Source organism: Solanum lycopersicum, chromosome 4 (assembly GCF_036512215.1).
Source record: "Solanum lycopersicum chromosome 4, SLM_r2.1".
NCBI lineage: Eukaryota > Viridiplantae > Streptophyta > Magnoliopsida > Solanales > Solanaceae > Solanum > Solanum lycopersicum.
In genome coordinates this window covers 39,583,962-39,596,886 of record NC_090803.1, presented here as the reverse complement: position 1 = coordinate 39,596,886, position 12,925 = coordinate 39,583,962, and the positions used below count along the sequence as shown (strand labels likewise).

At 33.6% G+C, this 12,925-nt stretch overlaps 1 pseudogene; it reads left to right on the top strand.

Annotated features, from left to right (window-relative positions):
• Window positions 1–1,575: 1,575 nt before the first annotated feature.
• LOC109120047 (probable disease resistance protein At4g27220) lies at window positions 1,576–5,619 on the top strand (annotated as a pseudogene).
• The last annotated feature ends 7,306 nt before the right edge of the window (window positions 5,620–12,925 follow it).

The window sequence follows — 12,925 nt, the reverse complement described above, 5'->3', positions numbered from 1 at the left end:
GGAGCCCAAAGGTAGATGTGAGGGGTATTTGAGGGCTAATAGGTGGAAGGAGAGTATTTTTGTACCATTTCTAATAGTTTGAGGGTATTTTAGGCCCTTTTCCGATTTATAAATAGAGAAAAGGCATAAATTGCCCCATGAACTTCTAACCAAAAGTCATTTACACAACTTTTATTAATGGCTCGACCTATTACATACCTTATATATGTACATAAACTTGTATTTATTTACCCCTCCCGTCACCCAATTCAGAGCGCATTTCTCTCCACATAAATGAGCGCGTCAACACACTAATAAAGTCAATCGTCACGTCAATCAATTGCTTGGAAGGTCATTTAACACATTTCTTAGCTAATATAAAAGAAAAAAAGGTGAATCAACAGAAGGAAACTTTCGCCATAAGCTCGACAATGGCAAAGCGGAAGGAAACTTCCACCACAGAAATTGACGATCGGAGTTCTATGCCTTCTAATCAGATCAGTAACCCCAAGTTCTCCGTCAATTGTATTCTCTCTCCCTCCCTGCCTTTCTAGAGTTTATCCTATGGAACTTCTTCATTCCTTTCCCCAATTGAATTTAATTGAAAATTTTGAAATCTTGTTTTATTTTACATTAATGAATTTTGACTACATTCTGATAATTTTGTAGTGTTACAACTTTTAAAATCTACTCGAATGCAACATGGATTGCGATTTGGTGATTACGCTCGTTACAGGTGTGTTATTTCGTTACACACATATGAATGCCTCATTCGTATTCTGAAACAAACCCTATTCCTTAAATACAAATTACAAGTATAATACACACGAAAAAGTAATAACATACAAATTATGGATAAATTAACATAGTAACTAGAAGGGGATGAGATACTAGAACAAAGAATGGAGATGAGAGATAACTAAAAGCCAAAACTTTGACGTAATTTTCATCACTGCTTTTTCAATTGCTAGACCTTTTTAACAATAGCTAATTGGTCCTAGATCCTGTATAAAACTCTACAACATTTTACTCAGCCCAATAATCATATTTGCCACGTCTAGGCCATAGGCCCTTATGAAGTCATCGTGGATCACACTATATTGTCTCTCCCTTTCTACCTTCCCAGAGCTTGGTGTTCTTAGAGAAACGAAAGAGGTGGGTGAAATAAATGGAGTAGGATAAAATAAAATGGATTTGGATGAATAGAAATGAATTTGGGTGAAAATAAATAGGTTTGGGTTAAATGGATCGGGTTGGGGCATCAATTTATTCACTAAGAGGCGAGTGACTCTCACTCTATGCATAATGTCTTAGATTGGGTGACAAAAAGGGTAAATAAATATACTTTTGTGTACTGAAGGTGTATAATAGGTCGAGTAAAAATGTGTAAATGACTTTTGGGTATAAGTTTAGAGGATAATTTATGCCTTTTTCCTTAAAAATATTTAATAATCTTATGTGATTATACAAAAACTTGTACTAACGTAACTATTTAGTCTAAAAGCCCAACATGTGTTTGTTTTTCAGTCATATTCAAGATATAGTGTGAGGAGATAGAGATTAAATCTTATCAGCTTTCAATTTCGTCTCTTCTATTTCGTATTTTCAATCCTACCTTAGCTTACTTGTAACTAACAAATAATTAAATAATCAGAGGAGATATGGAATTGTTATCTATTTTTGTGGAAAAAGTCACAGATTGCTTGATCGAGCCAGTTGCGCGAGGGATTGGGTATTTATAGTACTACAAAAGCAACATCAGATGTATAGAAAATGAATATCAGAAGCCGGAGGATATCAGAATTGGGGTGCATCAAAGAGATGAGGCTGATCGGAGAAACTTACAAGTCATTTCACCCAATGTTGAGGCTTGGTTTACTCGTGTTGATACCACTACTGCTGATAGGGGTGGGCATTCGGTATTTCGGTTCGGTTCGGTTTTTTTTTTGGTTTTTTTGGTTTTCAATTTTTGTAAATTACGTACCGAATACCGAACCAAAATATTTCGATTCGGTTCGGTTTTTATTAATTCGGTTCGGTTTTTATTAATTCAGTTCGGTTTTTTATTTCGGTTTTTTAATGGGCCTGACTGCTGCACGGCCGGCGGCTAGTGGCTGGTTGCTGCTGTGCTGCTGTCTGCTGTTGTGCTGCTGTCGCAGCTGCTGCTGCTTCCCTTGTTGTGGACAACGGCTGGCGCCTGGCGGCGCTGCTGAAGACAAGAGTGGTTGGAGCTGAAGAGTGGTTGGAGTAGAAGAGGAAGAGGAGAAGAGAAGAGGAAGAAGAGCTGAAGAGGAGAGGATGAGGAGTGAATTGAAAGGAGAAAAAATCTGGTAGAAAGAGAAAGAGTCAAAGTAGGGTATTAGGGTTTTTTACTTTTTTTAAAAAAAAATTATTTAATATTAATAATTATTAATTAATATAATATAATTTATAAATTATTAAATTATAGCATAATATTTCAATTTTAACCGAAATACCGAATTCTAAAGTAATATGTACCAAAAACCAAACTAAAATACCGAAAAATACAAAAAATTAAATCGAATACCGAACCGAAAACCGAAATACCGAAACTGAAATTCTAAAAAAATTTGGTTCGATTCGGTGTTTCGATTTTTCGGTGTTTATGCCCACCCCTAACTGCAGATGTGGAAGCTGTAATGCAACGAGAGGTTGAAAGATATGTCTGGTGCCCAAAATTGAAGTCATTACTCGCTGAGCAGGAAAGCTAAAAAAATTGCACTGGAATTAATTGAACTTCGAAATCAAGGCAACAATTATGCTGTTTTCTCCTATCCTGCTGTCTAAATTGAAGTTATACCTAGTAACAGTGGTGAGGAATTTGACTCCAGAAAATTGCAGGAGGAAGAGGTTATGGCAGCTTTGAGAGATGATGGGGTCACTATGATTGGGATATGTGGTATGGGTGGTGTTGTTAAGACAATACTGGCTGAGAAAATCAGGCAAAAAAAGAAACAAGGAAGTTTGAATAATGAGGTTGTCATGGTAACTGTCAGTCAACAACCGTACTTGAAAAGAATTCAAGGTGAGATAGGAAGAGGTGTTGGTCTGAAGTCGCAGAGGGATACTTTCTGGAATCATGGATATCAGGTGCGCTCAAGGTTAATGGTTCGGAACAGTCGTGTTCTACTAATCTTGGATGATGTTTGGGAGGCTTTTCATGAACTAGAGAACTTGGTATTCCCAGATGCAGCAACCACAACCAACGTTTTAAAGTGACATTGACAACGCGTTTCTGAGATGTTTGTGAAGCTATGGAAGCTCAAAAGCTCATGGAAGTTGGAACTTTAACTGAAGAGGAAGCATGGATCCTTTTCAGGGAGAAAGTTGGTAAATCAATCGACGATGATCCTTCTGTAATTGACATAGCAAAAGTTGTTGCCAAAGAATGCAAGGGGTTGCCGCTTGCAATTATTACAGTTGCAAGAGCACTTTAGTGTAAAACCAAGCCTTCATGGGAGGATTACCTTGTACAATTACAAATATTAACACCAATAAATATTCCAGGAATAATAAAAAATGTGTATCAATCTCTCAAACTTAACTATGATTACTTGGAAAGTAATGAAGTCAGGTCCTGTTTTTGCTTTGATCCTTGTTCGAGGAAGATAGTAATATCTGGACTGAACAATTATTTAGATATGGAATGGGCGTTGACATCTTTTCAGAGATTAAAAACATAGAAGAATCAAGGAAGCGTGTGTATCATCTCTTAGAAACATTGAAAGATTGTTTCTTGTTGTTGTTAGGTTCAACGGAAAATTATGTCAAAATACATGATGTGGTCCTTGATGTGGCTATAAGTATTGCGTCTATGGGAGAGTATAGCTTTATGGTAAGTCACCATGTGAACTTGCAGAGCTCCTAAGAAGAACTTCTTACAAGCAATACAGTCACATTTCAATTGTTGCAAATAAATTTGAGGAGCTTCCTAACCCAATATTTTGCAAAAAACTGAAGCTTCCAATGTTGACTCTCGATTTTAAAAATCCATTCAAATTACGGGATGATTTTTTTGATGAAATGGTTGTACTCAATTTCTTAAGTTTGAGAGGATATGGATCCATTCTGCCTTTTCCAACATCCATTGAGAGGTTGTCAAGTCAGAAGACGTTATGTCTCGACTCATTTAAGGTTAGATGACATATCCATTATTGTGAAACTTGTCACTTTAGAAATTCTCAGCATAAGACATTCTGACATAGAGGAGCTTCCAGTTGAGATAGGAAATTTGACCAATCTAATTATGTTAGAGTTTCGGAATAGGTATAAAACACTTAAAAGGATTTCAGCAGGGGTTTTATCAAGACTAGTTCAATTGGAGGAACTACATATGCTGGGAGTAAACCTATGTAGTTACTTTAACCTTGAGTGAATTGGAATCATTATCGAGGTTCACTTACATTAAGTGCATGTTCCATTGATGTGATCTACAATAACTTGGGCCTTTCCTCCAAGTTGACACGGTACGCTCTTATAGTACGTAGAAAAGCTTACGTAACTACTTCAATCACAGGTAATTATGACAAGAAGATTGTTTTAGAGGTTACAGAGACTGCCCCATTGGGTGATTGGATTCGCCACCAGTTGAAGAAGTGAACTCGTACATTCAATCGGAAAGGGCTCAAATAATATGTTGCCTGAGTTGCAGCTGAATAAACTTCAGAACGTGAAATGTCTCAGCCTCTCTAGTTGTGATTTAGTGACACATTTATTGAGCATCTCACGGAGGACACATGAAGTAATCAAGTTCTCCAATTTATATGAGTTGGATCTTGAATTGCTGGAATGCTTCACTCACTTTTGCAGTGACAACGTTGAGGGCATAGAGTTCCTTCAGTTACGGAAAATGCGCTTTAGTGAGTTACCTGAGTTCCAAAAATTTTGGTATACAGCCAACAACTCCATCACCGACTCAAATCCACTTTTTGATGAAAAGGTTTGCTTCTTTAAATATGAAATGAGCTTACTTTTTTTGGAGGAATTTTACCTTTTACTTGAGCATTAAAGATATAATTTTTCTACTCTTACTACTTTTAGAACAATTTTTTTACTTGTGCGTTACCTGAGTTTCAAAACTTCAACTTTTGCAGGTTTCTTGTCCAAACCTGGAAGAGCTAACTATCTGGGAACTTAAGCATGAGTGCTCTATGCTCTCACCAACTTCCAACTACTTACTTTAGCAAACTTGAAAAGTTAATAGTACGGAATTGTGGAAAATTGAGAAACATGATGTCTCCATCAGTGGTCGGAGGTCCTTTTAATCTCCGAATACTAGGTATAAGAGACTGTGTGTCAATGGAAGAAGTGATCACACAAGAGGCACAACAAGGAGAAGGAATACTGACCTTTCCCTTGTTGGAAGAGTTGTACCTTCTCATACTGCCTATGCTAGGGCATTTCTTTCTGACTAAGTGTGCTCTAGAAATTCCATTTCTTAGGGAAATGTGGATTGATGAATGCCCTGAAATGAAGACATTTGTCCAATAAGAAATATTTGTGAGTACGCCGAGTCTCAAAAGGGTGAACAATGATGATGTGGTTAAAGTAGATGATCTAAATAAATTGAGACAACAGATGTTTAATTCTAAGGTTTGTCTTGTTCCACTAGTTGTATAACTAATTAACTCTGGTGCTCTCTTTTTGTCTTAATAGTAATATTCAGATACTTATTTATGTTTGTCCATCGAAGCAACTTCTTTTTCCTTGCCTCCAAATATTTTCAATTATAAAACCAAAGCATCAGCACAATCTTTTATCTTTTGAGTAAATGTTGTACTTACTAAGCTAGTCACCAATCTCTTTCTATACCCAGGAACAAAACACTAGTGATGGCAATGAAGTCGGACCTAGTCATGGCAGAAGCTAGTGATGTCTATGAATCCAAAGCTAGCTAGGAAGGTAATAAGTATTTTATGAAATAGTCCAATTTAGCTCGAACATTACCTGATACCTGTAACGTTGTTTATTGATACTTAAAACAAGGGGCAGAGCTTGAAGATGCGGCGTGTGCCTAGAATAGTAGCCTATTATGACCATTTGATATCTTACTAATCAAGCGCTAGTACCCCTTTTTAGAGTAAAATGCTCGTGATGGAGGCAACAAGCAGAAGCAGATCTATGTTATAATCCATGGATTTACGTGAACCCAACAGTTTTTGCCAAGAGACTTTGTTTGGATACTACTAATTTCTTTAATTACAATTTTTGACGTGTGCAAGGTGTTAAACATCCCACATCAGTTGAGGAACTTTTGGATTTTATTTATTTTTAAAGACAAACAAAACAAACACAAAATAAAAGAAAATTAGAATAGGAAACAGAAAAGAGTCTCCTTTGAGGAAGATGCTTCTGGAAGAGAACATACCCATCACTCCTTGATCTATGATACTTTTCACCTCTGAGCAAGATTTCACCATTACTGTGGCGTCTTCATCAGCCACGAAATGATATTCAAGGAGAATCAACACATTCATTTTCCTCTACCCAACAAGCTCCAATTTGAATCAGGTAAGCAGAGATCTATATTGTTGCTTATTCTACCAAAAATAATCACATCAGCATTTCCCCCTCTTTATTAAGAACTCTTATCTTCGTTCTAGCTACTAAGGACCCGATATGCCTTGTTTATTCACCAACTAAGTGTTTTATCTCAAACTTTCTTAATCGCCCTTGCTACCACTAAGGGTGGCAGCGGAACCGGTATTTACCGGTTACTAGTCCGATCCGTCCCGGTCCGGTCCGGTTCTGGTTCGTCCCGGGATAGGTACTGGGACGGAAACCGTTATTTACCAGTATTCCCAATTTCAGAAATTACCGGTTCGGTCTGGCCCAGTTAATTTTTTTTATTTTTTAAAAATATATCCGTTAATAGCCGTTGGGTAACGGCTAGTGGGCCCCGCCAACGGCTATTTGAGTAAAATTTTAGCCAATAAGAGTCCTACCCCACCCCAAACTTTTTTTAATATCCTAAAGTTTTAAAAATTATACTTTAACCCATTTTTTACTTATAAATACCCCTAAATTTCATTCTTTGAAATCACAAAATCATCTATTCATCTTCTACTCTTTCAACTCTCTACTCTCTACTCTCTAATTCTATAATATATAATATCTTAAATTTCGGTGTTGCCTTATTTGGTCTTTGGAAATTAGATTTGGAGCTTCAAGATTAAATTTTTAACTTTCCACGTTCGGGTTTCGACGGTCATAAATGTCTACTTTGTACATTGGTTCCAACTTTTATTTTACATTTCATTTATATTTAAATAATTATTTATTTATTTTGTGATTTATTATTTGCATTACATTTTTCATATTATATATAATCTCACGTTTAATTTTTTAATATGGATTTCGATAAAAATATTGTTTAATAAGGAAAGGGGAAAAAAGTGCATTAGAGAGTGTAAAAAATATGTGTAACTTTAAATCATTCGATAATGCAAAAACCGGTAGTTCTTCTAAATCAAAAACTAAAAAATCTACTATATTAAGAACAAATACGGATGATTATACACATGGTGATGACACGATTTTTAATATTTATAGTAATTCAGGATTAGATCCTTATCATGAACATTTACAATGTCGATTTGGTAATTTTGATGAGGATTTGCCTAGTGATAATAATAATGATAATGATATTGATAATTATACTGATACGCCTACTTTTGATGATGATGATAAAACTGAGCCACCTACAGCTACTAATACTCCCAGTCCCGCTCCTTTTCGTTGTCCTGCCCCTATTGCCCCAATACATCCTAGGCCTAAGGTAGAACGTGTTAAAAAATCAATTGTTTGGAAATTTATGATACAAAACAAAGATCAAACACAAGCTATTTGTAATAAATGTAAACATAGATTAAATCATAATTATTGGTAAATCTGGCGGGACGGGACATTTGAGTAGTCATTTAATGTCTTGTTGTAAAAATGAATTTTTGCATGCTAAAGCGGTAGCGGAAGCTAAAAAAAATGGTACCTTCCTTCCTGAAATGTAGGAGTAAGTGGCTCTAACATGGTACAAACACAATTAAATCCGTCTAATGTTTCTGGCTCTAGTTTACCACTTTCATATAGTAGAGAAAAAGATCTTGAAGAACTAGCTAAAATGATATGTGTTATGGGTTTGCCATTTAGTTTTGCTGAAAATCCCGGTTTTATACATTATATTCAAATTGTATATAATCCAAATTTTAAAGGTTTTGCTAGAAATACAATAAAAAAGGTTGTATTTGATTATCATGCACAACATTTTCAATATCTTCGTTGTTTATTTTATTATAATACTTGTAAAATAGATATTACTTCTGATATGGGTCGTAGTGTAAACGGTAAAGATTATTTGACTGTTACTACACATTGGATTGATGATGGTATATGCAAAAAAGATTTTTAGGTTATAAATGTTGTCAAATGGAAAAAACCGGTAGTTATATTGCTCAAACTATTTTAGATATTTTACAAAGTTATGGAATATGTGATAAAATAAGTAGTATAACCTTAGATAATGCTTCAAGTAATAATGTTGTTGTTGAATATTTAAAACCTACACTTTGTCCTTTCTATGGTGATAATTATCATATTAGGTGTACTGCACATATATATAATTTGATGGTTAGAGATGGTGTACATATGTATGATAACGGATGTACGAAAGTTGAAAATGCATGTCATTTTATATTCAAATGTCAAGTTAAGTCTAGGCGTAAAGATTTTCAAAAACTTGTTTTGAAAATAATCTTTCACCTAGAAAAATTCCAAAAACAGTGGTTACTAGATGGAATACTTTATATGAAATGCTTGTAGTCGCTTATGAATATCAAATACCCTTACAAATGATTTGGAATGCTCATAATTCTGATATGACATATAGACTAGATTATAATGATTGGCGTGATATAAATGAACTTATAGATTTACTAAAAGTTTTTTACTTAACTACAAAAAGAATATTTGTACTTTATAGTGCATCAGTTTGTACTGTTTTGCCTGATATTTGTATGATTTCTTCTAAATTATATAAATTTAAAAATAAACCAAGATTTCAACAAATCATTGAAAAAATGATTCTAAAATTTAAAAAATATTATATTCCTATTCATCAAATTTATTTAACTGCATGTTTATTAAACCCTAAGTATACAGATGTAGGTGCATCAAAAATGGTTGAAAATGTATTTTAACTTAGATATTAATGATGTATTAGAAAAAATTCCTAGTTGTCAACAAGTTAAAGATAGCTTAAAAATTGAAGCTAGAAAACTGTATGATTTGTATAATGCTAATATAAATTTATCAAGTGAAAATGACCCTCAAAGCTCTAGGAGTAGATTTGATGAAAATAATATTGATGATTATTTATAGGATTATCTTGAACTTTCTCACGATAATAGAAATGATTTTGATGCCTATGTTAATCAAAATACAGAATCTACTGAAGATATTCTAGCATGGTAGAGAAATCGCGGCAAAGGATTTTCAAAACTAGTACCGATGGCTCGAGATATATTAGTAATGCAAGCGTCGTCGGTAGCTTTGGAAGGCGTCTTTAGTGCATCAAAGTTTCAACTTAGAGAACATAGGCATTCACTAGCAGCCGACAGCTTGGAGATATCGGTATTATTTCGAGATTGGATTAATGCCGAGAGAAGAAATTTGGGTCGTGAACCACAATCGATCAAATTTCAAGATGACGTTGATGAAGTAATGAATGATTAAAGTGACGACGGGATTGAAGCAATGGAAGATCTTTCTATTCAACCAATTCCCGAACATGTTACTAAAGAAATGTTGAATGATTTACGAAGGGATTTATATGGTGGCACCAACTATTAGTAAAAATATGATAATTCGAGATTTAATTCAAACAGAACCCTTCCTAGAAGGTGTTTGTGTCGATTAAATCTTTTAATACTCTACTAATATTTTTGTAAATGTAATTGTAATATCAAATAAATATTAATAAAAATCTAGGTTATTCGCCTTAATTTATTTTTTAATATTATTGTATTAAATTTAATTTTTAATATTGTCAATTTTAAATTTTATAACTTTAAAGTTTAAATTTAAAAATTCAAACTTTAAGAGTTTGAAATTTAAATTTTATAACTTTAAAATTTGAATTTAAAATTTTCAAACTTTAAAAGTTTGAATTCAAAAATTTAAAACTTTAAAAGTTTGATTTTAAAAATTTCAAATTTTAAGAGTTTGAAATTTAAATTTTATAACTTTAAAATTTGAATTTAAATTTTCAAACTTTAAAAGTTTGAATTTAAAATTTTCAAACTTTAAAGTTTGAATTTAAAATTTCCAAACATTAAAGTTTATAAAATTTAAATTTGAAACTTTAAAAGTTTGAAAATTTTATATTTAAACGTTAAAGTTTGAATTTAAAAATTTCAAACTTAAAGAGTTTGAAATTTAAATTTTTTAACTTTAAAGTTTGAATTTTTTCTAAATTTTTTTAAACTTTGAAAGTTTGAAATTTAAATTTTAATTTTTTTAATTATTATAATAAAAATTTATATTCAATTAAAAAAAATTTAATCTTTAAATTTTAATTTATTTTTCTTAACTACCGGCCCGTCTCGGTTACCGGTCCGGTATACTACCGGTTCCCTTCCGGACCGGGACGGAACAGTACAAATTTTACCGGGTTACCGGTCCGGAACGGTACCGATTCGCGCGTGTACCGGTTCCGTGCTGTTTCCGGTACTTATCGGACCGGTTCACCCGGTTCCAGTACCGCTGCCACTCTTAGCTACTACCATTTGAGCTCCAAATATTGGATGACAACAACAATTATTAAAAGCTAAAAGATTGAACCTTTGTAAATAACTCAGCAACCTTATTAAAAAGCCAAAAGATAAGCACCCATTTCAATCCTATGTCTTGATGTGGTATCCCTGAACACCCCAAAACTCACACAGTGTGCAAATACTCACATCAATTGAACTTGCTTGAGTCAATAGGAAATGAATGAAGAACGCTTTATGTTCAACTCGTAACAGTTGTTTGGGTGATACTAATAACTTGCAAAAATGTTATTAACAATCAGTAATGCTTCTTCTGATTTGTGGTGTGCCTATTTTGTCCATGTTTAGCATTGCTTTGCCTTCATTTGTTATATCATGATATTGATTGAAATAGAAATCACCTGCATGAAAAATCAAATTAGCAAAATAATCCGCAAGAGTATTTCCTTCCTTGAAGGAATGATGAACTTCCGTTGATAAACATTCCCCCAACTCATTAATCTTATTCACCTCCAAAGCAACACTCCACAGAGTATCCCACTCCCTTCCAAAATCTGAACCATAGCCATAGAGTTTGATTCTATAATGAAATCCTCAATCAAATTGTCCTTACAAAACAATAATTCTTTTCTGATAGCCCTAGCTTAAGTCACTAGATTTGTAGTATCTTGTATTTTGAAGCCTTTAACGATAACCAAATCCCCACGAGATGATCCCTTGTGAAGAAAGGTGTCTGAGCTGGGTCCAGGATTACCCCTAGATATGCTCCATCCATGCAACATCTCAACCAATTAATACGGGGAGACATCTATTTCACAATTTTGAAAGTATAGTTTGGACTATAGCCCTCCAGTGCCTCAACAATATGCACCCAACTATTGCTATCATACTCTATCTTGAATCTGAATTAAGATATATATTGAAATTAATTTTCCCAAGAGGATAAGACCGGCCATAAGAACCACAAAATTATCACAGGCACTGCCTGAAACACCACCGTTGTCATATATATGTTCCCCACCATTTTCTTATAAATTGCTTCATTGTGCCTAAATAAAATACCAGGTGGTTTGGCGCATAATGATTCAAAATTGCAGTAGCTATTTAGAAAAGATCACAACAGTGGCAAAATTGAGAAATATGAGGATTCCAAGAATGCATCACATGAGCTAGAGGGACTTTACCTTCCCATATTCTCCAGGGTAAGAAAGAGAAGTTGAAAGGTAAACCCAAACACTCTTAACGGTGAGTTTTGGTCCACCAAGGTTTATCTCCTTGACTAGCTAATCGCACATGACTCATATTAAGCCTGATATGCTCCGTCCCAACTTTCCTCTGATATTTACAAAATCCCCAATATTTCCCATAGGATGCATATGCTAAGTTCCCAACCCAAGTGTTTCTCAATAGTGTCCCCTCTTCTCTACCATATGCTTCCAAACTTTGGAGAAGTACAATTTTTTAACAGACAAGTCCCAGTTATGCCACCTATTATCCCAAACAACTTTCATGTGCCTTTAAATCGCACATTTCTGAATTAATTACTTCTTTAATTAGAAATTCTTTAACCATTTCAATTTTAACGCTAACAAAGAAGCATTTCTTAAATTACTCCAAATATAATTAATTAATTCATCAGTTTTTACATTTTGAATTATTAAGAGGACAATCAAAACGTAAGCCATCTATCTTGTTTTCCAATATGCCAAACATGTCTAGAATAGGTAAGCCTTAGACAAAGCATTGTCTGTTGAACGCATGTTGGTGGATTCCAGGATGTATCAGTTAAACTATCTTCTAACAAAATCATATTCTATTAAAAGTGGAAAGCCTTCAAGTTGCAAAATTTAATTACTATTTTATTTCTATACTAAAATAAAATATTATAAAATATCTAATTAATTAAATATTAAATATGCTTAAATTGTTAAGTTGATTCACCTATCAATCAAATCAAATATATATAAATGAGGACCATAGATAAAGTGATGTGACATTTTTCTATGGCCTTCATTTGCATTTAGTTTTTTTTTTTAAAAAAAAAATGAAATTAGCTATTATATCATAAAAACTATTACTAAAATTTATTACAACTAAATATTTTATTAATGAAGGATCTTATATAACAAAAACTCTTCATTTTTTAATTTATTTATCTCACA